This window comes from Mus caroli, unplaced genomic scaffold, assembly GCF_978045245.1.
Source record: "Mus caroli unplaced genomic scaffold, Mus_caroli_1 scaffold_17, whole genome shotgun sequence".
Classification (NCBI taxonomy): domain Eukaryota; kingdom Metazoa; phylum Chordata; class Mammalia; order Rodentia; family Muridae; genus Mus; species Mus caroli.
In genome coordinates, this window is record NW_028227272.1 from 62,155,078 (window position 1) to 62,179,385 (window position 24,308).

Genomic DNA, 24,308 nt, shown 5'->3' on the forward strand with positions numbered 1-24,308 from the left:
ACAACAAGAAGGTAATCCCTCAACAAACCTAAAAGAAGACAGCCACAAGAACAGAATGCCAACTTTAACAACAAAAATAACAGGAAACAACAATTACTTTTCCTTAATATCTCTTAATGTCAATGGACTCAACTCCCCGATAAAAAGACATAGACTAACAAACTGGCTACACAAACAAGACCCAACATTTTGCTGCTTACAGGAAACTCATCTCAGAGAAAAAGATAGACACTACCTCAGAATGAAAGGCTGGAAAACAATTTTCCAAGCAAATGGTATGAAGAAACAAGCTGGAGTAGCCATTCTAATATCTGATAAGATTGACTTCCAACCCAAAGTCATTAAAAAAGACAGGGAGGGACACTTCATACTCATCAAAGGTAAAATAATCCAAGAGGAACTATCAATCCTGAATATCTATGCTCCAAATACAAAGGCAGCCACATTCATTAAAGAAACTTTAGTAAATCTCAAAGCACACATTGCATCTCATACAATAATAGTGGGAGATTTCAACACACCACTTTCACCAATGGACAGATCGTGGAAACAGAAACTAAACAGGGACACAATGAAACTAACAGAAATTATGAATCAAATGGATCTGGCAGATATCTACAGAACATTCTATCCTAAAACAAAAGGATATACCTTCTTTTCAGCACCTCATGGTACCTTCTCCAAAATTGACCACATAATTGGTCACAAAACAGGCCTCAACAGATACAAAAATATTGAAATTGTCCCATGCATCCTATCAGATCACCATGGACTAAGGCTGATCTTCAATAACAAAATACATAATAGAAAGCCAACCTTCACGTGGAAACTGAACAACACTCTTCTCAATGATACCTTGGTCAAGGAAGGAATAAACAAAGAAATTAAGGACTTTTTAGAGTTCAATGAAAATGAAGCCACAACATACCCAAACTTATGGGACGCAATGAAATCATTTCTAAGAGGAAAACTCATAGCTCTGAGTGCCTCCAAAAGGAAACTAGAGAGAGCACACATTAGCAGCTTGACAACATACCTAAGAGCACTAGAACAAAAGGAATCAAATTCACCCAAGAGGAGTAGACGGCAGGAAATAATCAAACTCAGGGGCGAAATCAACCAAGTGGAAACAAGAAGAACTATTCAAAGAATCAACCAATCAAGGAGCTGGTTCTTTGAGAAAATCAACAAGATAGATAAACCCTTAGCCAGACTCACTAGAGGGCACAGGGAAAGCATCCTAATTAACAAAATCAGAAATGAAAAAGGAGACATAACAACAGATCCTGAAGACATCCAAAACACCATCAGATCCTTCTACCAAAGGCTATACTCAACAAAACTGGAGAACCTGGATGAAATGGAGAAGTTCCTAGACAGATACCAGGTACCAAAGTTGAATCAAGATCAGGTTAATGATCTAAACAGCCCTATATCCCCTAAAGAAATAGAAGCAGTCATTAATAGTCTCCCAACTAAAAAAAGCCCAGGACCAGATGGGTTTAGTCCAGAGTTCTATCAGACCTTCAAAGAAGATCTAATCCCAGTTCTTCACAAACTATTCCACAAAATAGAAACAGAAGGTACTCTACCCAACTCATTCTATGAAGCCACAATTACTCTGATACCTAAACCACAAAAAGACCCAACAAAGATAGAAAACTTCAGACCAATATCCCTTATGAATATTGATGCAAAAATCCTCAATAAAGTTCTTGCTAACCGAATCCAAGAACACATCAAAACAATCATCCATCCTGACCAAGTAGGTTTCATCCCAGGGATGCAGGGATGGTTCAATATACGGAAATCCATCAACGTAATCCAGTATATAAACAAACTCAAAGACAAAAACCACATGGTCATCTCGTTAGATGCGGAAAAATCATTTGACAAGATCCAACACCCATTCATGATAAAAGTCTTGGAAATATCAGGAATTCAAGGCCCATACCTAAACATGATAAAAGCAATCTACAGCAAACCAGTAGCCAACACCAAGTAAATGGTGAGAAGCTTGAAGCAATCCCTCTAAAATCAGGGACTAGACAAGGCTGTCCACTTTCTCCATACCTATTCAACATAGTACTTGAAGTCCTAGCCAGAGCAATTCGACAACAAAAGGAGATCAAAGGGATACAAATTGGAAAAGATGAAGTCAAAATATCACTTTTTGCAGATGATATGATAGTATATATAAGTGACCCTAAAAATTCCACCAGAGAACTCCTAAGCCTGATAAACAGCTTCGGTGAAGTAGCTGGATATAAAATTAACTCAAACAAATCAATGGCCTTTCTCTACACAAAGAATAAACAGGCTGAGAAAGAAATTAGGGAAACAACACCCTTCTCAATAGTCACAAATAATATAAAATATCTTGGCGTGACTCTAACTAAGGAAGTGAAAGATCTGTATAATAAAAACTTCAAGTCTCTGAAGAAAGAAATTATAGAAGATCTCAGAAGATGGAAAGATCTCCCATGCTCATGGATTGGCAGGATCAACATTGTAAAAATGGCTATCTTGCCAAAAGCAATCTACAGATTCAATGCAAGCCCCATCAAAATTCCAAATCAATTCTTCAACGAATTAGAAAGTGCAATCTGCAAATTCATCTGGAATAACAAAAAACCTAGGATAGCAAAAACTCTTCTCAAGGATAAAAGAACCTCTGGTGGAATCACCATGCCGGACCTAAAGCTCTACTACAGAGCAATTGTGATAAAAACTGCATGGTACTGGTATAGTGACAGACAAATAGACCAATGGAATAGAATTGAAGACCCAGAAATGAACCCACACACCTACGGTCACTTGATCTTCGACAAGGGAGCTAAAAACATCCAGTGGAAGAAAGACAGCATTTTCAACAAATGGTGCTGGCACAACTGGTTGTTAACATGTAGAAGGATGCGAATCGATCCATTCCTATCTCATTGTACTAAGGTTAAGTCTAAGTGGATCAAGGAACTTCACATAAAACCAGAGACACTGAAACTTATAGAGGAGAGAGTGGGGAAAAGCCTTGAAGATATGGGCACAGGGAAAAATTCTTGAATAGAACAGTAATGGCTTGTGCTGTAAGATCGAGAATTGACAAGTGGGACTTCATGAAACTGCAAAGCTTCTGCAAGGCTAAAGACACCATCAATAAGACAAAAAAACCACCAACAGATTGGGAAAGGTTCTTCACCTATCCTAAATCAGATAAGGGGCTAATATCCAATATATATAAAGATCTCAAGAAGGTGGACACCAGAAAATAAAATAACCCCATTAAAAAATGGGGCTCAGAACTGAACAAAGAATTCTCACCTGAGGAATACCGAATGGCAGAGAAGCACCTGAAAAAATGTTCAACATCCTTAATCATCAGGGAAATGCAAATCAAAACAACCCTGAGATTCCACCTCACACCAGTCAGAATGGCTAAGATCAAAAATTCAGGTGACAGCAGATGCTGGAGAGGATGTGGAGAAAGAGGAACACTCCTCCATTTTTGGTGGGATTGCAAGCTTGTACAACCACTCTGGAAATCAGTCTGGCGGTTGCTCAGAAAATTGGACATAGTACTACCGGAGGATCCAGCAATACCTCTCCTGGGCATATATCCAGAAGATGTCCCAACCGGTAAGAAGGACACATGCTCCACTATGTTCATAGCAGCCCTATTTATAATAGCCAGAAGCTGGAAAGAACCCAGATGTCCCTCAACAGAGGAATGGATACAGAAATTATGGTACATTTACACAATGGAGTACTACTCAGCTATTAAAAAGAATGAATTTATGAAATTCCTAGCCAAATGGATGGACCTGGAGGGCATCATCTTGAGTGAAGTAACACAATCACAAAAGAACTCACACAATATGTATTCACTGATAAGTGGATATTAGCCCAAAACTTAGGATACCCAAGATATAAGATACAATTTACTAAACGCAGGAAACTCAAGAAGAATGAAGACCAAAGTGTGGACACTGTGCCCCTTCTTAGAATTGGGATCAAAACACCCAGGGAAGGATTTACAGAGACAAAGTTCGTAGCTGTGATGAAAGGATGGACCATTTAGAGACTGCCGTATCCAGGGATCCTTCCCAGAAGCAGCTTCTAAACGCTGACACCATTGCATACACTAGCAAGATTTTGCTGAAAGGACCCAAAATATAACTGTCTCTTGTGAGACGATGCCGGGGCCTAGCAAACACAGGAGTGGATGTTCACAGTCAGCTATTGGATGTATCACAGGGCTCCCAATGGAGAAGCTAGAGAAAGTACCCAAGGAGCTAAAGGGATCTGCAACCCTATTGTCGGAACAACATGATATACTAACCAGAACCCCGGAGCTTTTGTCTCTAGCTGCATATGTATCGAAAGATGGCCTAGTCGGCCATCATTGGAAAGAGAGGCCCATTGGACTTGCAAACTTTATATGCCCCAATATAGGGGAATGACAGGGCCAAAAGAATGGGAATGGGTGGGTAGGGAAGTGGAGGGCGCTATGGGGGACTTTTGGGATAGCATTGGAAATGTAACTGAGGAAAATATGTAATAAAAATATTAAAAATTAAAAAAAAAGAAAGTTCAAGGCAAAAAAAAAGATAAATGTGATATATTAATGGGGTGTGGTCTATAAGGAAACAGATGTATGTTCTATAAGATGTAATTGAAATAGGGTCCAAAGACCCAAAGAGACAGTTTATAATGATGTTGAGGAATATGTATCGGTGCAAGACCAATAGGATGTGCTAAGGGGCTGAAGGTCCAGGAAAGAGAGAAACGGGTGGCAAAAATTGTGATTGTATTTGAGAAGAGAAGAGTTGATGGGGGGTTAGAGAGGTTGATTTGATATATATTTATTTTGATATGTTGGTTAGACATACAAAAAGACCTGTATAGCTGTATGTGCTTTAATATATAACTCCAGAAGTTTTGACAGATTAAGGGATGGAGGTATAAATCTCATGGACGTCTTCCTTTTTATTCTTTGACTATATGTCCAATTAGGAAAACCTCAGTGTTGAGAATGAGGGTAGACAGTGAAAAATGAAGTGTCTAACGTGCAGAGATCTTCAGAAAGGAGATAAGCGAAGAAGCAGACTGCACCGGAATGTCTAGAGTCAGAAACAACATCCTCTGCCACAATAAGGAACAACTCTGTGTGAAGAGGAAACCATCTACAAACATTTCCAAGGAGAATGAGGTCACTGGGCTTCTACAAATCTAATATAGAGAACTATGACAGTGGAAACTGCTCAAGTTTTTGCCACACACAGCACAATATGGCCATCCACTTAGATAAATATCATTTAACTGTAATAGGACTTACATGATGTGGCATATATTGGGATACATATAGGACAACATGATTATTCTAAGGTTGCACTAATTTTTCATTAATTAATTTTAATTTGACAACTTTATACATGTATATAATGTATTTTGATTAGTCTTTACTTTTCCCGTCCTCTCACCCATCTCTACAACCTACCTCCCCCCTTTTGCTAGGAGCTGCTTTGTGATATTTGTGATTTTGGCTTTGTTTGGGGACACATTTACTTTAACCAGGGGCTTTGTGGCTCTTGAATTAGGTGCACTAGTTTTAAAAATAATAATAATGTGCATAAGTCACTATTATGGTGGCACAAACCTCTAATCTTAACCCCCAGGTCAGTCTAGGTGACACTGAGTTCCAGGTTATCCTGAGCTATACCGTGATATCTTCTCTCAAACAACAACAATGAAACAAATAATAGCAATATGCATACATATAAAAAACTTGCTTTACAAAGAATTCCTCAATGTATCAAGACAACTATGTGTGGTTTTGCAGGCGAATATTATTTTCACCATTTTGCTAATAAATATAACAGATCTTGAAAAGCTTACTTGATTTGAATAACATCATCTAGTGGGTCTGATAGACCTGTCAGGACACCTGAGCAAGGACAGTAGGATTTCTAACCTCTACTCTTTCCCAAGATAAGGAGGTACCATGATTTCTCATGCCCATTTAGAGTCACAGGCAATGCAAACAGATTTCACTGGCTGTATACCACACAGCTATGCTATGAATCATCTCTTTACCATGGGAAGTAGGCAACATGAGCAATGCATGCAACATAGCACTTGGGGAAATCTCGTGAAGATATGAACTATAATCAAGTTTTCATTTTACCAAAGCTTACTATCTTCTTTTGAAATATTGACAAAGTAGATTTCTAAATGATGATGAGTAGTGGTAAGATTGTTAACCTTAAATTCTATAGGATTTCTTCCTCACACTGTGTGCTATGTTGCTTGTCATCTTTTATAAACACTTCATGAAATACATACACTTTAAGTTATGTATGTGCACCCAAATATTTCTATAACCCCATCTCCAAGTTTCTCTGCTGCTTCCCTTTAGTATGTTCCAGCTGAAATGTTTTTTTTTTTTTTTTTTTTTTTTTTTTTTACCATTAAAGACCACTGATACTGGTGAACAGTAGTCTGAGCTTCTTAGAAGGAGACTCATCTACACCATTTTTTTTTTTTTTGAGGCAGGGCCTCTCTCTGTAGCTCAGGCTCATCTGGATTCACTGTGTAGTCCCCTGCTGTTTTTAAACTCAAGAGAGTCAACTTGTGTCAACCTCTCAAGCCCTGGGATTACAGATAGGAGCCACCATTCTTACATAAAACATATCTTAATCTATTATTTTAAAAACTTGGAAAATGTGTGAGTGTGTGTGTGTGTGTGTGCATTCCATATGTGTGCAGTGCCTGTAAAGTCCTCTGGTAGCCTGGATCTGGACTTGCAGGAAGTTCTGAGCCATCTGATGTGGGTACTGGGAACAAAAATTGTTGTCTTCTGTAAAAGCAGCAGACACTTAACTGCAGAGGCATCTTTCCAGCCCCTTTGTAATTTTTTTAAATGTAAGGACGTACTTATTTTTACTTTCTTGCTATGCTTGGGTTAGAATTCAGGTTTTTACATCCCAGGAAAGCACTCTCTCATTGAACTACATCCCCAGCCCCTTGCACGTGTATCCAAGACCCTTCTGATTGATTAACTTTGGATAACCAGAGCATCATGCCTAAGGGGGGAAGAAATGTTGTAAGTAGAGATTTAAAACCATCCAGGCCATTGTTAAGCACAGTATTAGCTGTGTATCTTACCTTTTACGCATGGTTTAACATTCTTATGAATATTATGCAATCTTCCTGAAATGTAACACTATTTGCTGGCCTGTGGACAACATCCCCCTAACTAAGAGTGTAGGAGCCAAAGACAGCATCTGAGACCTATATAAGAGACTCCAGTTTGCAGCAGCCTGCCTACTTGAGGCTCCTACCAACGTGGTTAATAAAGTATTGAACGACGACTTTGTTTTGTTCTGGGATTTTTTTGTTTTCAAAAAAAATAAGTTCACAGACCATCATCCACGGTGGAATATGTCATTCAATATAACTTGAATCTTTGATAGCTCATATTTCACCCAGAATAAACTATTTATATTTTTCTTCAACATGTTATTTTATTTTAACAGAACCTATCAGTGAACAGCACTGTTAGGCACTGGGAACAGGACTCAGAGCATTTCTCACTCCTTTCCTGTCTCTCTGCTTTGATTTCTTTCCCTGTTAGATTGTATTTTTCATTTTTCATAAGCTCTTAGCATAATCCTTTCTTCCTGACTTAGTTGTAAGAGTGCTCACCGTGGTGTGGCAGGCTCAACTGTTGGTCTTCATCCTCACTTCACCTCCTGATCTGGTGAGAAATTAGTCAGCCGTTCACAGTCCAATGCCATCTCAACTCAGCTTTCCCTAAAAACAAACAAGCAAACAACAAAGGAAACGGTTTTCTTTTGATGCCTCTGAAAAGTTTCCACCCACAATAAATTGCCTGTTCTTTTCTCTACTAATAAACACCCTTTACAATGAAACATGATATGAAATTGAGACTTCAAGAGAAGGAAAGAATCACATGGATATTATCTTCAATTGTAAAACAATTAGTTTATTTCATGAGTCACAAATGCATACAATGTATTTTGGATTAGTCACACTTGCTATAATTTGAGTTAAATTTAAAGTAACCTGAGTTAATTTGCAAACACATTGCACAGTATCTAAGTAGAGAATAATAAATGTAATAGCTTTCAAGCCTATAAATCTAGATGATAGTGCCAGTGGGTGTACAGAAAAGCATTTAGTAACAAAGAAGTAGGGCCAAGGAAGATGTGTGGAAAACTGAGATGAGGTAGTATCAGAGAAGCCTGTCAGTGCTGCCACTCAGAGGTTCAGTCTGTGGACCAATGTCTCTGGGAAGATACTTAGTCCTGAGGTACCAAAATCTTCTGCCTTCCCTCTTCCCCCAAGTTCTCCTGCTGTTGGAGCAGCCTCCTCCCTCAGTGGGGTACTTGCCTGGAGGGTTAAATACAGGTTTATTTCTAGGTTTTCCACGTGCATAGGAAATGTGCAACCTTGGTACGTCAAACTGAGGCTCTTAAGTGTCTCAGTTGCCTCTCTTCCTTTAGTACACACCACGGAGGAAGAATTACACTTATTTCTTGGTATCCAAGGAGATTTGTTACAAGACCTGCAGTGCATAGCAAAATCCATGAATACTCAAGTTATTTATTTAAAGTAGTGTCAGGTTTGCCTATAACCTATGCACCTCTATCTGTGTGCTTACAATCACCTCTAAATTACAGTGCTGAGTACTGTCTATCATCTGTCTATGTTTCTCTGTCTCTCTATCATCTTTCTATTAAATATCTATCAATCTATCAGTCTATCATCAATCAGTCTATCAGTCATATATCTATGTCAATATATCATCTACCATATTTGTATCTATCATCTATTTGTCTCTTTATCATATACCTGTTATCTATTTATTATCTATCTACTCTATAATTTTTCTACATGTAATGCTAGAAAAATAACTGTTAATACTCTAAACACACAAAAACCAAGGAAAAGAGGCTGTGAGTGTATAGTACAACCGCTCTTCCATGAATGTTGTTGATGTGATTGCTTAAACCTAATTAAGATAAGCCAATAACTACAGAGGGAACACTACTCTGCATGTTCCTACCACAAACTCACTGGTTAGTTATATATCAATAATGTCAATAAAAAACATACCTGAAAATTTATCAGATATATTAAGTGCAGTTCTTCACAGGGTATGACTCATTCATTGGGATGTTTGATATTTTCAACAGTGTCCCACTTTGAGAGCTCTTCAAAAGAGCAGCAACGGATACAGGCAATGGTCCAAGAGCTTCACCACACTTGTGGATTTCTCTAGCACAACCAAGAATAAGCCACAAGCACTCTTCTTTTACCTGTTAATGCTGACATTTTAGAATCCTAGAGAAGTAGAGTGCCGTTTCTGCAGTTTCTCATGAGTTCATGCTTGACAGTTCCATCTCTGAGGATGAATACCTTTCTCTCAACTCTCCTGAATTTGACAGAGCTGTGCTTTATTTAGCATGCATCTGCAACCTGAGCACTAGTACCAAGGAAGCATTTGCAAAGTCAGTGAGTGATGAGATCCGTGGCACTCATTTAAAGCACATTGGTAACTTTACCTTTAAAAAGTTAAAAAAACCTTTAATGTTTAAACTTACTGAGAGTAGTAAGATCACTGGAAAAATTGCCAGCCATAGAGGACAAGCCAGATAGAGGAAAGCCTGTAATGACTTTCAGTGTGCAGCACACTGCAAAAGCTTTGCTTAGTTCACATTCAGAACCAAAGCCCTCAGTACTGTAGCAAGGGAAGCCTTCTCAACTGGTACAGCACTGTGGATTCACAAAGCTTTGCTAGTTAACATGCAAATCCTTGTGTGGATAAATTTTTGAATGTGGTTAGAAAGAAGGATTGATTCTTTTATAAAGCATATGCATTTTCTGTTGCTTACTGTGTTGTTAATTAACAGTCAATAAGTCTCTGTCAATATCAAAGATGCTTTCTATGACTGTATCATTATATCATATAAAGAATTGTATCTCAGCTTTCAGGACTGTAAAACCCAATAGAATCATAATGATATAGAATGATTCACAATGCTATCACATTAAATAGAGTAATCCTGTCCTTGATAGCACTCAAACATGTGACTGCCAAATTAGTAAGGATGATATATTATTATCTGTTGGGAAATGTAGAAATTAATAAAAGTCAAAATCTGGAAGTGCTTTGTAATTACTTGTACTTCGTTTTATTCCATTTGGGGTGTGTGTGTGTGTGCATGCGCACATGTATGCTGCATGCATGCACAAATGCACACATTTGGCTCTTTGAAAGTTCAGTAAGGCAACAGACCCATAATACTTCATTGGTCTACTTAGTGCACATAAAATCTTACACTAACAAAAATAATTTTGCAATCAATTTCTTTTTGTTATAAAGCAAAAAATTATATGATTTTAAGTGGAAAGGTGTTGTAAAAATTATCTTCCCCTTTAAGATAAATTGTCTAAGAAAAGTTAAGGAGGGCACTGTTTTAGACTAAGCTTATAGAAGGTGCACCAAAGGACTAGGCAAAAAACAAAGCTGGAGCCATCCACGCTCTACTCCATAGAACCAAGCAGATACCAAGCTGTTTATCTGAGCTCCTAAGAAGTCAGGATTGCAAAGATGACATTTCCCAAACAGGCCAACTTCACAGAATGATAATGAAGTTCTCTCTGTTTTAATCCTTACACAAAAGAAGTAACTTGCCATAACACAGTGTTACCTAATCTGTAATGTTTCCACTGTTCTGTCTCCTGGTCCCTGCTTTATAAGAAAATAATTCAGAACCAATATGTTAGTTGTTCCTTTGTTTTTACTAGTTTTAGCTATGATTCATCTACAAATCCAAACTACTGCTGAGCCATCAGAACACTTCTACTTTATAAAATAAAATACTATATGATGAAAAGCTTGCTGTCCTTTAACAACAACAATGACCCCCCCAAAACACACAAAGAAGCTTAGAGACTTGACAGAGGCATTAGTAAGAATTAGTTAGCATTTGTTAATTGTTTTTAGTGATTAAATGTGCATTTGTTGATTTTTCTTAAAGTTTATTTCATTCACTAACAACATAGGATCATAGATTTTTTTCTTTGCCATTCAGAAGCTCATGGCATAGTGAAAATGGGGGATATTTTCATGCTTGATAGATACATACTTGCTGTAAATTCAACCATAAGTGTACAAACACACATTTTATAAAAGACACTGAAAAGATTTTTTTGAGACAGGGTTTCTCTGTGTAGCCCTGGCTGTCCTGGAACTCACTTTGTAGACCAGGCTGGTCTCAAACTCAGAAATCTGCCTGCTTCTGCCTCCCAAGTGCTGGGATTAAAGGCAAGTGCTACCAATGCCCGATCCTGAAAAGATTTTGCTTAGGATTGCTAATAAGTTCTGCACCAAGAAAAACATAATTACAAATGAATTTAGTCTATATTTGAAGTTGGAATTGGAGAAGGAACCAGATGGTAAAGAGTTCCAACATTACATTAAAGACATTTGACTTCATCACTTTCCATTCTCCTGCTTTACTGCACTCCATTTGTCTTCAAGAAAAATGAAAGCAAATTATGAAAAGAAGAGTTTAAATATCAGAATGATCAAGAGACCTTTATCATAGAAAGTAATTGAAAAAAAAAACTGATGAAGTAGTTTGAGGAAATTATAGTCAAATGCTGCCCAGGGATTATAAATGAATTTTAACCCAGCAACATGGCTGCTCTGGCAAGAGATTCCATACAAAGACCTTCCAGATCTTGTATGTTCTGGCTGGAATACACACCTTTAATCCCAGATAATGTAGGTAAGGTTAATTTGTAGGAAGCTGCCATGTTTGAAAGTTACATCTAATTGAGGGGCAGACAAAGTGCAGAATCAGAGAAAGATTTGGCAGAATGAGGCAGAGATATGATACACCCAATTCTCACAAGAACAGACAGGAAAGAGAAACTATTTAAGAAGAGAGAGAGAGAGAGAGAGAGAGAGAGAGAGAGAGAGAGAGAGAGAGAGAGAGAGAGAGAGAGAGAGAGAGAGAGAGAGAGAGAGAGAGAGAGAAGTTTTTTACAGGGATAAATTTACAGAGAGGTTGGAGATGAAAATAGAATGAAACAGATAATGAGCAAAAAGATTAGAACAGATTGCCAGAGTTAGTTTAAGGCCAAGCAGAGCAATTAGTCAGAAGCCAAGGGAAACCAACTAGAATCAGTCAGCTTGGTGAGGAGTTTGGGCCAGAACAGCTGAGTTGACCCAGTCAGCCAGAGTTCAGAAAGAGCTAGAAACAGTGAGCTTATTCAGCAGTAAACCTCTTAGACAACAATAATACCAGGCCAATGAAAGTTACTTTTACAACGAACAAGGTAGAGTGGGAGTTGATGATTGTTTGAGGGACAATGGTGATTTTAATGATAACCACTAGAGGGGAATAATATTTTCCCATTCACTCCAGTTAAGCCCTCTTTCTTCATTACAACTGCTTGTTAGCAAATTTATCTTTTTATTAACCATACCCTCCTGTCATGTTTCAGATTCCACCAGATTATCTGCAAATGAGACTGAGAAAATAATTCAGTGTAATGTATTTCATAGCACTTAGTAGGTTAAGTTATTATTTAATGAACACTTGTAGTAATTATTTTGTGTTTTGTATATTACAAAGTGTACTTTCTCCAGGTCATTGGAAGTAGGGGAATCAAATCTTGAAGGTATCACTCTGGCTTTAATAAGGACACCAAACATGCAACCTGATTGACTGTTCTTTGGTGTCTGTAGGTATCAATGATTTCTACGTTTGCTGTGGCGCCAAATAAGTTTTGAATTTGAATTAATAAAAGTTGTAGCTGTAGGAAGAAACAGCTATTATCATATTATTCCCTTTGTCTAGTGGTTTAAATGTCTTGAGTGGTAATTTGTACTACTTAGATCATCCATATATTATCACTCATTGATTTTTATCTTCTATGAATATGGACCACACTTTTTTCTTCATTGTTGGTTTGTGTCTGTCTGTAAAGTAACTATGCATACTATAGTGTATGCATCTTCAAATATGATAACTAGGAAGAAAACACTAGACACCATGATTTCATTTGATAGTGGTGCCCAACAACTTTAGTGTGTGTGTCCTGATAAAACCACAATTATCTTTTAATTTAAAAAATCATAGGGGCTGGTGAGATGGCTCAGTGGGTAAGAGCACCCGACTGCTCTTCTGAAGGTCCAGAGTTCAAATCCCAGCAACCACATGGTGGCTCACAACCATCCACAACGAGATCTGGCGCCCTCTTCTGGAGTGTCTGAAGATAGCTACAGTGTACTTATATATAATAAATAAATAAATCTTTAAAAAAATCATAAAGAATTTGTTTGATTCAAAATGTCTTTAAATATGATTATCTTCCCCAAAATATTTCAAACACCATGTGAAATGTCAGGCTTGTACCCCTTAAAAGTCAGGCTCATACACCTTTCTTGTTTCTTATATACCAAGAGCTGTTTATTATTTCCACCCTTTCTGGAACTGTATTCTTGGGGAAAATGGCATAGGCTAGACCATTTAATGCCTCTTCCACAATCCCTGACTTCATTTTCCTCAGTCTTGGAGGCTGCAAGTTCATGTGGCAAAATCAAGTCATGAAGGTGACTGAATGTGCCATGGTCAGAATTGTTTCAATACTCTTTGGGGATCCATCCCATATACAGTCACCAAACCCAGACACTTTTGTGAATACCAACAAATACTTGCTGACAAAATCCTATTATAGCAGTCTCCTGAGAAGCTCCACCAGTGCCTGACAAATACAAAGGTAGATGCTCACAGCCTACCATTGGACTGAGCACAGGGTCCCCAATGAAGGAGCTCAAAAAAGTACCCAAGGAGCTGAAGGGGTTTGCAGTCCCATAGGAAGAACAACAATATGAACTAACCAGTACCCCAGAACTCCTAGGGACTAAACCACCAACCGAAGAGTACACATGGTGGGACTCATGGCTCTAGCTGCATATGTAGCAGAGAATGGCCTTGTTGGTCATCAATGGGAGGAGAGGTCCTTGATCCTGTGAAGGTTCTATGCCCCAGTATAGTGGAATTCCAGGATCGGGGAAGTGGGAGTGAGTGGGTTTGGTGAGCAGGGGAAGGGGGGAGGGGATAGGGGGTTTTTGGAGGGGAAACTAGGAAAGTGGAATAAAATTTGAAATGTAAATAAAGAAAATACCTAATAAAAAAGAAAGAAAGAAAAGAAAGCAAATGGTGGTATAGCATTCCTCCCAATCTGCATCCTTCTGGGACTATTCGTCCTACATAATGAAGCCATGTAGGTGCTTGCACAGGACTATAAATACTGAAACTATTAGTAATCTCTTTCCTAATTATGCTCAATCTTCTGACCTCATTGCAGATTTCTGAGGAGTAAGGACAGGAAGAAAGAAGTGAGTAATACAGAAGCCAAAAAGAAAATAATTTGTAGTCTGTTTATATGCCAGATATGCTCATATTTTTTTTTATATTTTAAATCATTACCTGGTGTTTGCTAAATGGTTCTGATATTTTAGAGTCTCACCCATAAATCAATTAGGCCTGGGAATGTGGGAGTCATAAAAACAGAGTAGCATAATGATTGCAAAGAGAGCAGGGAGGGCTGATAAAGTCATCAGTCCAAGGACACAGCAGTTCCATGAGATAGATGCCGTAAGTTCCAAAGAGCTACTTACTATTCAGTATGAGTATTATAGCAGATAATAATGTAGTACATATTGGATAATGCCTAGATTTTAAGTATCCTCATTCTTAATAATTATGTGAGGTAACTCATATAGTAGATAGGTTTGCTTAGCAACCTAAATGCATATCTCAATACATGTTCTATTTTCCAAACATTTATACTTTTTATCACCAAGAAAAAAAAATAACGAGATAAAGTACCTTTGCCAATGGCATGCAGTAGGTCATAGTACTGGGTTTTAAGGAGATCCGTTTCTCTGTCATCTTACAGTTGGGTTGGCAGGATAGTCCTGTGATGCCTGAGCTCAATTTTGCACCAGTCTGGTGGAAGGAGGGAAACAACTCCCAAAGGGAGTCCTTTGACTCCTATGTAAAAATGGGTAATTCATCCCACACTGGCACATTTGTGATTTTTAAGCACAAAAGTACATACCCCTAACCACAAGTCATCCCTTATGGGTTTCAGCTTGCTCTCATACAGCTGGGGAACCATGAAGTGCAACAAGGTTATGCCAGTTGTTTTCTGGGGCTGGATCTAACTGGCTTATGAGTATCACTGGGCAGGTATCATGAGCCTATTCAGTGGCTTTAAAGGAGCAGCTTGAAGTGAGAGTATTTACACTGAAAGTTGCAAATTGAAAGGGGCTTTTCCTTTCTCTCTACCAGTTACACATTTGGCAGAATACCACCAGCCAAAGGGCTTCCACTGAGAACTTAAAACTTCTCTTCAGAGTTTAAATGTTAAAACTTTGCTTAGGCCTATCTTTCAGAACTGAGTTTTCTCCACTCCATATTTGAGTGATTTTGACCACACCCTGATAGTTCAAAGAGTTCTCACTAATAAAATATGAGACCCATCAATTTTACTCTGTCCTTACATTATTCGTGGGTTTTCTTAGCTTCTTTGTAAGGCTATAACTTAACTATGCTAAGAAAGACTGTAACTGAAGCTGTTTGTGTGCTGATTTGTAGAGATATTTCTTTCTCATAACAGAACTCTACTTAACCAAAAGACCGATCTAGGGTTAATCATTTAGACAACCCAGAAAGCCTGAGTATCAGAGAACTTAACAGTTTTGTGAGCATGGTTTGTGTTTAATTTTGATCGGTTCCAAAATGAGCATCTAATGGAAGGTGAAGTAAGGTACTGTTGTGAATAATGATACAAATTGTGTCAATGAATTGTCTCGGGTCTGGATTTATGAGCACGTATTCTATGGCTTACAGGTAAAATTTTGGTGAGGGGAATTTTTATGTATAAACTGATGCGAGGTTGAGCTATATGTTTACTTTTAGTCTATCACAGCTTTATTTATAAATGTGATATATATGAATATGCATATTTTTTTTCATAAAAATATTAATTTGCTTTTCACATTTAGATTGATTCCACACCACAGAGTGGGCATTATATAAGAGTGTACGTAATATTATTTTTTTGTTGGTATGTGTGCAGGGGCATATGTGTGTACATATAACCATACAAGTGTGCATGTGTGTGTGTGGAAGCCAATGGACAAGCTTGGGTCTCATTCCACGGGTGCTATACATTATGTTTTTTTGTTTTGTTTTGTTTTTAATTTTGAAACTGAGCAGGCTGAGAATAGGCTCTCCTGGCTAGCCTGCAAGTCTCCCATTTCACCTACCTCTACCTCCCCAGTGTCAGAATTCCAAGTATATCACTGCACCTGCTCCTTTGGGTAGCTTTTGCAGAATGAACTCAAGTCCTCTTACTTGCAAGCAGCTGCCTCCTGACTGCCCAGACCACATAATTGCTATTTGGAAGTATATATATATATATATATATATATATATATATATATATAGAATTTCCAAATGATTCTGGCCTAAGACTTTCCAGGGTACAATTGTGGATCTGTGCTGGCAAAATGAATGGTAATATACATATAATTTCTAATTATGTTATGCTTCTAGTTGCTTTGAAAATAGATAGTGTACCAGGGGTTAAGATTTAAGGAGCACAGGGCTAGAAAAGAACTGAGAATTTCTGTAATACTGTTAAAAAAAACCACCCGATTTCTTTTCTTTTTTTTTTTTTCCAATATGGGAGAGTTTTCTGAAGAAGAACATTAGTTGAAGCTGAGATATCCAAATTTTTGGTAGGATGGATGTAAAACAAATAAACAAACAAAAAATGTAGATAACCATGAACATAAATTTCTCCAATGCATAAATTGTCTCCTACATGAAGTTTAATTAAGGTCTTAAAGAGGGAATCAACAGAAAGAGAAATAGAACTGTTTTTCAAAGGGCACCTAAATGTAGATACAAAGTCATAGTTTACTTAAAGGTGTTAAATTGTATAGACTGAGTGGCTTATGTTTTGAAATATGTATGTATATATGTATATGCATGCAACAACAATTAAGGAAAAGGAATTTGAAATGGAGTAAGGAATGATATACAGGATGGTTTGTGGGAAGAAAAAGAAAGGGGAAGATAATGTAATTATATACTAATCTTAAAAATAAAATAAAAAATATTATTTCAAAAAAAGAAAGATGTTATTTATTTGGAAGAGAGCAAGAGGATAGATATTTTTTTCCTTTTGGCTTTCTTTTTTATTGGATATTTTACTTATTTACATTTCAAATTCTATTCCCTTTCCTGTGCCCCTCCCCTAAGCCTTCTATCCCAATCCCCCTCCCCTGCTTTTATTAGTGTATTGCCTGACCCACCCACCCATTCCCACCTCCCCACTGTCGAATTACCCTACACTGGGGCATCCATCAAGACTTCACAAGACCCAGGGCCTCTCCTCCCACTGATGCCTAACAAGGCCATCCTCTGGTACACATGCGGCTAGAGCCATGGGTCCCTCTTTGTGAGCTCTGGAGATCTGGTTGGTTAATATTGTTGTTCTTTCTATGGGTTTACAAATACCTTCAGCTTCTTTTGTACTTTCTTTAATTCCTCCATTGGGGACCCCATGCTCAGTCCAATGATTGACTACAAGCCTCTGCTTCTGCATTTGTTAGGCTCTCTCAGAGTCTCTCAGGAGACAGCCAAATCAGGCTCGTGCCATCATGTACTTCTTGGCATCCACAATAGTGTGCCAGGGGATATTTTAATGTTTAAGATTAAGACTGACCTAGTAAAACATTTGTTTCAGGAGATGAATTCACTATACACACACACACTGGCTCAAATTCTCAAATAATAACTCCTGTGTGAAGTTTCCACTTTCCCTTCTCCCTGTAGTAGACAAACTGGATTAAAGGCTGCAATCCAGGGATGTTCCAATATTGTATATAGTACCTCACGCATCTAGCTTTATACCGATGTAACTTATAAATGAGCAAAGGACAAAATAACTGAGTTATTATAGAAATTAGGTCTAATAGCCTAATAGCTTTTTCTTTTTTGAGGAGGGGGGGGGATTCGAGACAGGGTTTCTGGCTATCCTGGAACTCACCTTGTAGACAAGGCTGGCCTCGAACTCAGAAATCTGCCTGCCTCTGCCTCTGGAGTAGTGGGACTAAAGGCGTGCACCACCACGCCCGGCTGGTCTAATAGCTTCTTGACCAAATTTTCAGGAAGCTTTGCTCAAAAGAGTATGAGCCAGTTTAGTGCAGAGGTAGAAACCTGACAGTTTTAAATTCGTTTCTTCATAAGGTTGAAATGTGGGATGTAAGTGATCACCATTCTAACAGCTCAACCAGCACTTCTGTGGGACTGCTGAAACCTTAGCTCCAAATCGACCACGAGGAAAATGACACATTATGCTAGGTCTGCTGCCTGGCTGGAGCCTCGGATGACTGCTAATAAAGAGAAGTGTGGTCTCGAGTCACACAGACTTGTCACGGTGAGTGAGATGTGGGAAAGATGCCTATAAGACGCGTACCTGATGAAGGCGTTTTGCAAAGAAAGATGCTTTTGCAAACTGTTTGTTCTTCCAACTTCCCGATAGGGTATGGGGGCCCTCAATCCACAGAATTAAAATGGAAGGAACCGAACTTATGTCTAAAAGAAACTATATAAATCCTATTTCACTGGAAATACAAATTTTCAAAATGGATTTTCACCCAAAAGAATAAAGAAGTCATATTTCTCCTTCTCCTTAAAAAAGAAAACACTGAAAAGTTACTTGGTCTAGGTGACGTGGAATCTGATAACTGTAGTAACTATTTAAAAGCAAAGTTGAGTTAACTTAGTAAAATGGAAATTGATCAAATTTTGTATCCAGATTGAATAAAAAAAAAACTTAATGCTACCTTGGATGCAAGAAAAATCCAAAAAAAAAAAAAAAAGTAATTTAGGTCAACAAATGTTAGACACTCCTAAAGAAAGGCAGGCTATAAACTAATTTAAGCTAATCTTAGACAAGATATATTTGGATATTAAGTCATTTTGACATAGGAAGTTGCATCATGAATTCCAAATGCCTGTTATCAACACCATAGTAGATAACGGGCTATAAATTGAATAAATGGGTCCAATGGAAAATTGGAAAGTACAATTTTCCAATGGAAAATTGGAAAGTGACCTTAATGTGCATGGTGCATGTATAACTCAACCATGTAAAATAAGATGACAAGTATTGGATGTAAGGCTGGACTTCAGTGTTGCAATTCAGAATCAGTGTCACTGACTTTCAGCTGTGTAATGAAACTTTATCAATACTATCCATGTGTGAGCACAAAAGAAATCTTAGATAAGCCTCTCAGAATTAGGCTAGTCAAAATGAGCTAAGACTAAACATCAATTGAAAATATATAAACAGAAAACCACAGAGAAATGGCTTAGTGGTGAAGAGCTCTCTCTGCTCTTTCAGAGGACCTAGGCTGGGTTCCAAGCATCCACATGGTGGCTCACAGTCATTTGTTGCTTAGTTCCAGGGAATCTGATGCCCTGTTCTTGTCTTTGAAGGTAACACACACACACACACACACACACACACACACACACACACACCCACCCACACACACTGTCCATATACATACGCATAGGCAAACACATTCAAACACAGCAAATAAAAATAAGCAAATCCTTAAAAGTAGTGTCTTCAAATCACTGTTGGAACCAAGAGCTGACATTAGAGCCTATTTCTGGATTCCAGCATATACTGAAGACCAGCTGAAACATTCAATATACATATATGTTTATATCTCTATCTATATATTCAATCTGTTCTGTTCACTCTGAGTAATGCAGCTACACAGTAAGTCTTGGGATCGATGAGAGCTTGCCTCAAACAAAAATGTTAAAATAGGAATTAGTCAGCTGGGCAATGGTGGCACATGCCTTTAATCCCAGCACTTGGGAGGCAGAGGCAAGTGGATTTCTGAGTTCGAGGACAGCCTGGTCTACAGAGTGAGTTCCAGGACAGCCAGAGATATGCAGAGAAACCCTGTCTTGAAAAACAAACAAACAAACAAAAAAAGGAATTAATCACCTATGCAATATAAAAATGAGTATCACAAGTACCTAATAAATTTTCCTAAAATGAAACTAAAGTAAGAACAAAGTTAAATGACATAATTGAAGCTTAGGTCCTTTCACTATATCTCAAGGAATGAGCTCAATAAATCGGGCGACACTGTATCAAAGTTTGGGGAAACATACAAATCTAGAGAAATACCAACACAAACTGTCAAATCAAACTAAAACTGCTAAATAATTCAAACTGGAAATATTTAAATGATCATAAAAGTGCTCTCAACCTTAAAAGTAATCCAACAGAAAAGTTAACAGTAGTCTCAAAAGAATGTATTTTTTTAGCATCAGCAAAACATTTCAAAAACAAAGATAGAATATTCAATTTCCAGAAAGATACTCTTTTTCCATTCATTATTTATTTACTTTACATCCCAGTTGCTGCCTCCCTGTCCCCACTCCCACATTCCCTCCCCCATATCTCCTCCCCTTCTCCTCTGAGAGGGTGGAGGTCCTCCCTTGGGTACTCTTCCACCCTGGCACATCAAGTCTTTGCAGGGCTAGATGCATCCATGAGGATATTCTTACAGAACTATGACAATTTTACATTTCTCCTTAAAAATATGTATTCATGTTCTCTGCAAATGCTGTTAGAAGAAAATCACATTTTCATATATTGGAAGCATACAAGAAATTATTATTATTATTGGTTTTAAGTATAAATCTTGCAATTTTCTTCTCTCTTCTCTCCTCCCCTCCCTCTATTGTTTGGTGTTTGTGTGTGTGTACACCTGTGTCCTTCCTTTTCTTTCTTTTTTATTAGATATTTTCTTTATTTACATTTCTTTTTTATGTTTCTGAATGATATTTTTTAGTAGATGTTTTCTTTATTTACATCGCAAATTTTATCCCCTTTCCTCATTTCCCATCTGAGAATCCTCTTTTCCCCTCTGTCTTCCACCTGCTCACCAGCCCACTCACTATGCTTCCCCTATCTTGGCATTCCCCTATATTGGGACATAGAACCTTCACAGGATCAAGGGCCTCTCCTCTTATTGATGACTGACTAGGCCATCTTCTGCTACATATGCAGTTAGAGCCATGAGTCCCTCCATGTGTACTCTTTAGTTGGTGGCTTAGTCCCTGGGAGCTCTGGGGGGTACTGGTTAGTTTATAATGTTGTTCCTCCTATGGGGCTGCAAACTCTTCAGCTCCTTGGGTCCTTTATCTAGCTCCTTCATTGGGGACCCTGTGCTCAGTCCAATGGTAAGCTGAGAGCAACCACCTCTGTATTTGTCAGGCACTGGTGGAACCTCTCAGGAGACAGCTATAACAGGCTTCTGTCAGCAAGCACTTGTTGACATTCACAAAAGTGTCTGGGTTTGGTGATTATATATGGGATAGATCCCCAGGTGGGGCTGTCTCTGGATGGTTGCTCCTCCATTCTGCTCCAAACCTTTGTCTCTGTATCTCCTTCTATGGGTATTTTGTTTCCCCTTCTAAGAAGGATTCTGAGCTTCTGGGCTAATATCCACTTATCAGTGAGTTCATATTATGTGTGTTCTTTTGTGATTGGGTTACCTCACTCAGGATGATATCCTCCAGATCCATCCATTTGCCTAAAAATTTCATAAATTCATTGTTTTTAATAGCTGCATAGTACTCCATTGTGTAAATGTACCATATTTTCTGTATCCATTCCTCTGTTGAGGGATATCTGGGTTCTTTCCAGCTTCTGGCTATTATAAATAAGGCTCTTATGGGAGCATATATCCTTATTACATGTTGGAGCATCTTTTCGGTATATGCCCAGGAGTGGTATTGCTGGATCTTCTGGTAGAACAATGTCCAATTTTCTGAGGAACCGCCAAACTGATTTCCAGAGTGGTTGTACAAGCTTGCAATCCCACCAACAATGGAGGAGTGTTCCTCTTTCTCCACACCCTTGCCAGCATCTGCTGTCACCTGAGTTTTTGATCTTAGCCATTCTGACTGGTGTGAGGTGGAATCTCAGGGTTGTTTTGATTTTTCATTTTCCCCTTCTAAGAAGGATCAAACTATCCACACTTTGGCCTTCCTTCTTCTTGAGTTTTAAGTGGTTTGTCAATTGTACCTTGGGTATTCCGAGCTTCTAGGCTAATATCCACTTATGTGTGAGTGCATATATGTCCTCTGTGTTCTATTGTGGTGGGGTTACCTCAGCCAGGATGATATTTTCTAGTTCCATCCATTTACCTATAAATTTCATTAATTCATTGTTTTTAATAGCTGAGTAGTAGTCCATTGTTTAATTGAACCACATTTTCTGTATCCATTCCTCTGTTGAGGGACATCTGGGTTCTTTCCAGCTTCTGGCTATTATAAATAAGGAGCATGTGTCCTTATTACATGTTGGAGCATCTTCTGGGTATATGCCTTCCTCCCTTCCTCCCTTCCTCCCTTCCTCCCTTCCTCCCTTCCTCCCTTCCTCCCTTCCTCCCTTCCTCCCTTCCTCCCTTCCTCCCTTCCTCCCTTCCTCCCTTCCTCCCTTCCTCCCTTCCTCCCTTCCTCCCTTCCTCCCTTCCTCCCTTCCTCCCTTCCTCCCTCCCTTCCTCCCTTCCTCCCTTCCTCCCTCCCTCCCTCCCTTCCTTCCTTCCTTCCTTCCTTCCTTCCTTCCTTCCTTCCTTCCTTCCTCCCTCCCTCCCTCCCTTACTCCCTCCCTCCCTTCCATCTGTCTGTCTTTCTGTCTTTCTTTCTGACAGTGAGACTCCTTGGCCAGGAGCTCACCAAACTGGCTAGGCTAGCTATTCAGTAAGTCCCAGTGATCTTCCAGCCTCTGTCCTGCCCACTGCTGGGATTACAAACTACTTCACCACACTGTCAGGCAAAACAAAACAAAACAAAACAAAACAAAACAAAACAAAACAAAACAAAACAAAACACAAAAAGCCTGAGTTCTGTGAATAGTTCTAAGGTCCTCATGACTGCAATGTAAACTTACTGAGTGAAGCATATTCCTAGTGCCTCATGAGTACCTTACATGTGACAGTTGAGCTGATGAAACACACACTAAGGCGGGATGCAAGGAGGATGCAGTTCCTAGTTTCGAAGGCTGGAGCATAGATCAGTAGTTAAAAGGTGATTGGACCAAGTTGAAGTGATACATTGTGCACCAAGTTTAACCATTTGTCAGTCCTCACCTGCAAAGTGAACCATTTAATCTCTTAGGAGTCACGTCCCTCTTCTGCAAAATGAACATGATTAACCCTATCCTATAGGTATGATAAAGTATAATAGTATATTCAACTGCAGCTTTGAAACCCACCACACATGATTTTCTCATGATACTGTGACTGTACTCCTGGCTTCACAGGTAGGATATTCCAAATTCTTCTTGTAGTTATTCAGTTATTTTGTGTCCAGGTCAGGCGCTGCCTTCCCTTTTATGTAATGAGTTATCTGTTGGGGGTTGGTCTTATGCACTGTGTATTCAGATGCTGATTTTTGCAACCCAAGATCTAGCTACAGTCTGCACATGGACATTGTCATGAATATAGAAGACTCAATTGTATCAGTGCGGTGTAAAGAATGTTTCCTGGTTATTTTTGACCAATTAATAAGACTCTGAACAGCCAATGAATGGACAGAGGAGACAAAAAGTTTGGACTTCCGATCCCAGCCAGAGGGCCAACGGAGGAGTGCCAAGAGGAAAGAAACAGGTGAGTGTTAGGAGAAGAGCCATGAGGTGGAAGAAGGAGAAGATGGTTGCCATGAGATCTGGCATGAGGAGGAGTCACCAAGGGACATGAGGACAGCGAGCTACAGCAGAGCCTGCCACAAAGAGACTCAATGCAAGTAACTCAGGGCGAGTGGCTGGGAATTAGCTAGGTACCCTAAAGGATTAGAAATATCTGCATAGTTATTGTGCTTGAAGCTTGTTGAATAAATCAATAGATCTCCATCTCGATTATTTGGGAGCTCGCCAAGTTAGAAAAAACTGCCGCTTTTAAATTTCATCCTACAGGGATCTGACACTACTTCTGTATTCCACAGATAAACTAAAGCTTACTCTCTCAGAAAGCACAAACTTCCTTACTTTTCAATATGAATTTTACATATTTATATATGTGTTGCAATATTCATATATTACAGCAGATTAGTTGTCTCCAGACAAACATCGTATTCCTGCATGTGACATTGGGT

At 38.6% G+C, this 24,308-nt stretch overlaps 1 protein-coding gene across 1 annotated transcript in view; it reads right to left on the reverse strand.

Moving 5' to 3' along the window:
- The window catches only part of Htr1f (5-hydroxytryptamine receptor 1F), a 156,816-nt gene that overhangs the window by 118,001 nt on the left and 14,507 nt on the right, over window positions 1–24,308 (reverse strand). Inside the window, exon 2 of the mRNA XM_021185292.3 lies at window positions 7,702–7,809. The gene's annotated coding sequence lies outside the window, so the exon portion shown is untranslated. The remainder of the gene's footprint in view (window positions 1–7,701; window positions 7,810–24,308) is intronic.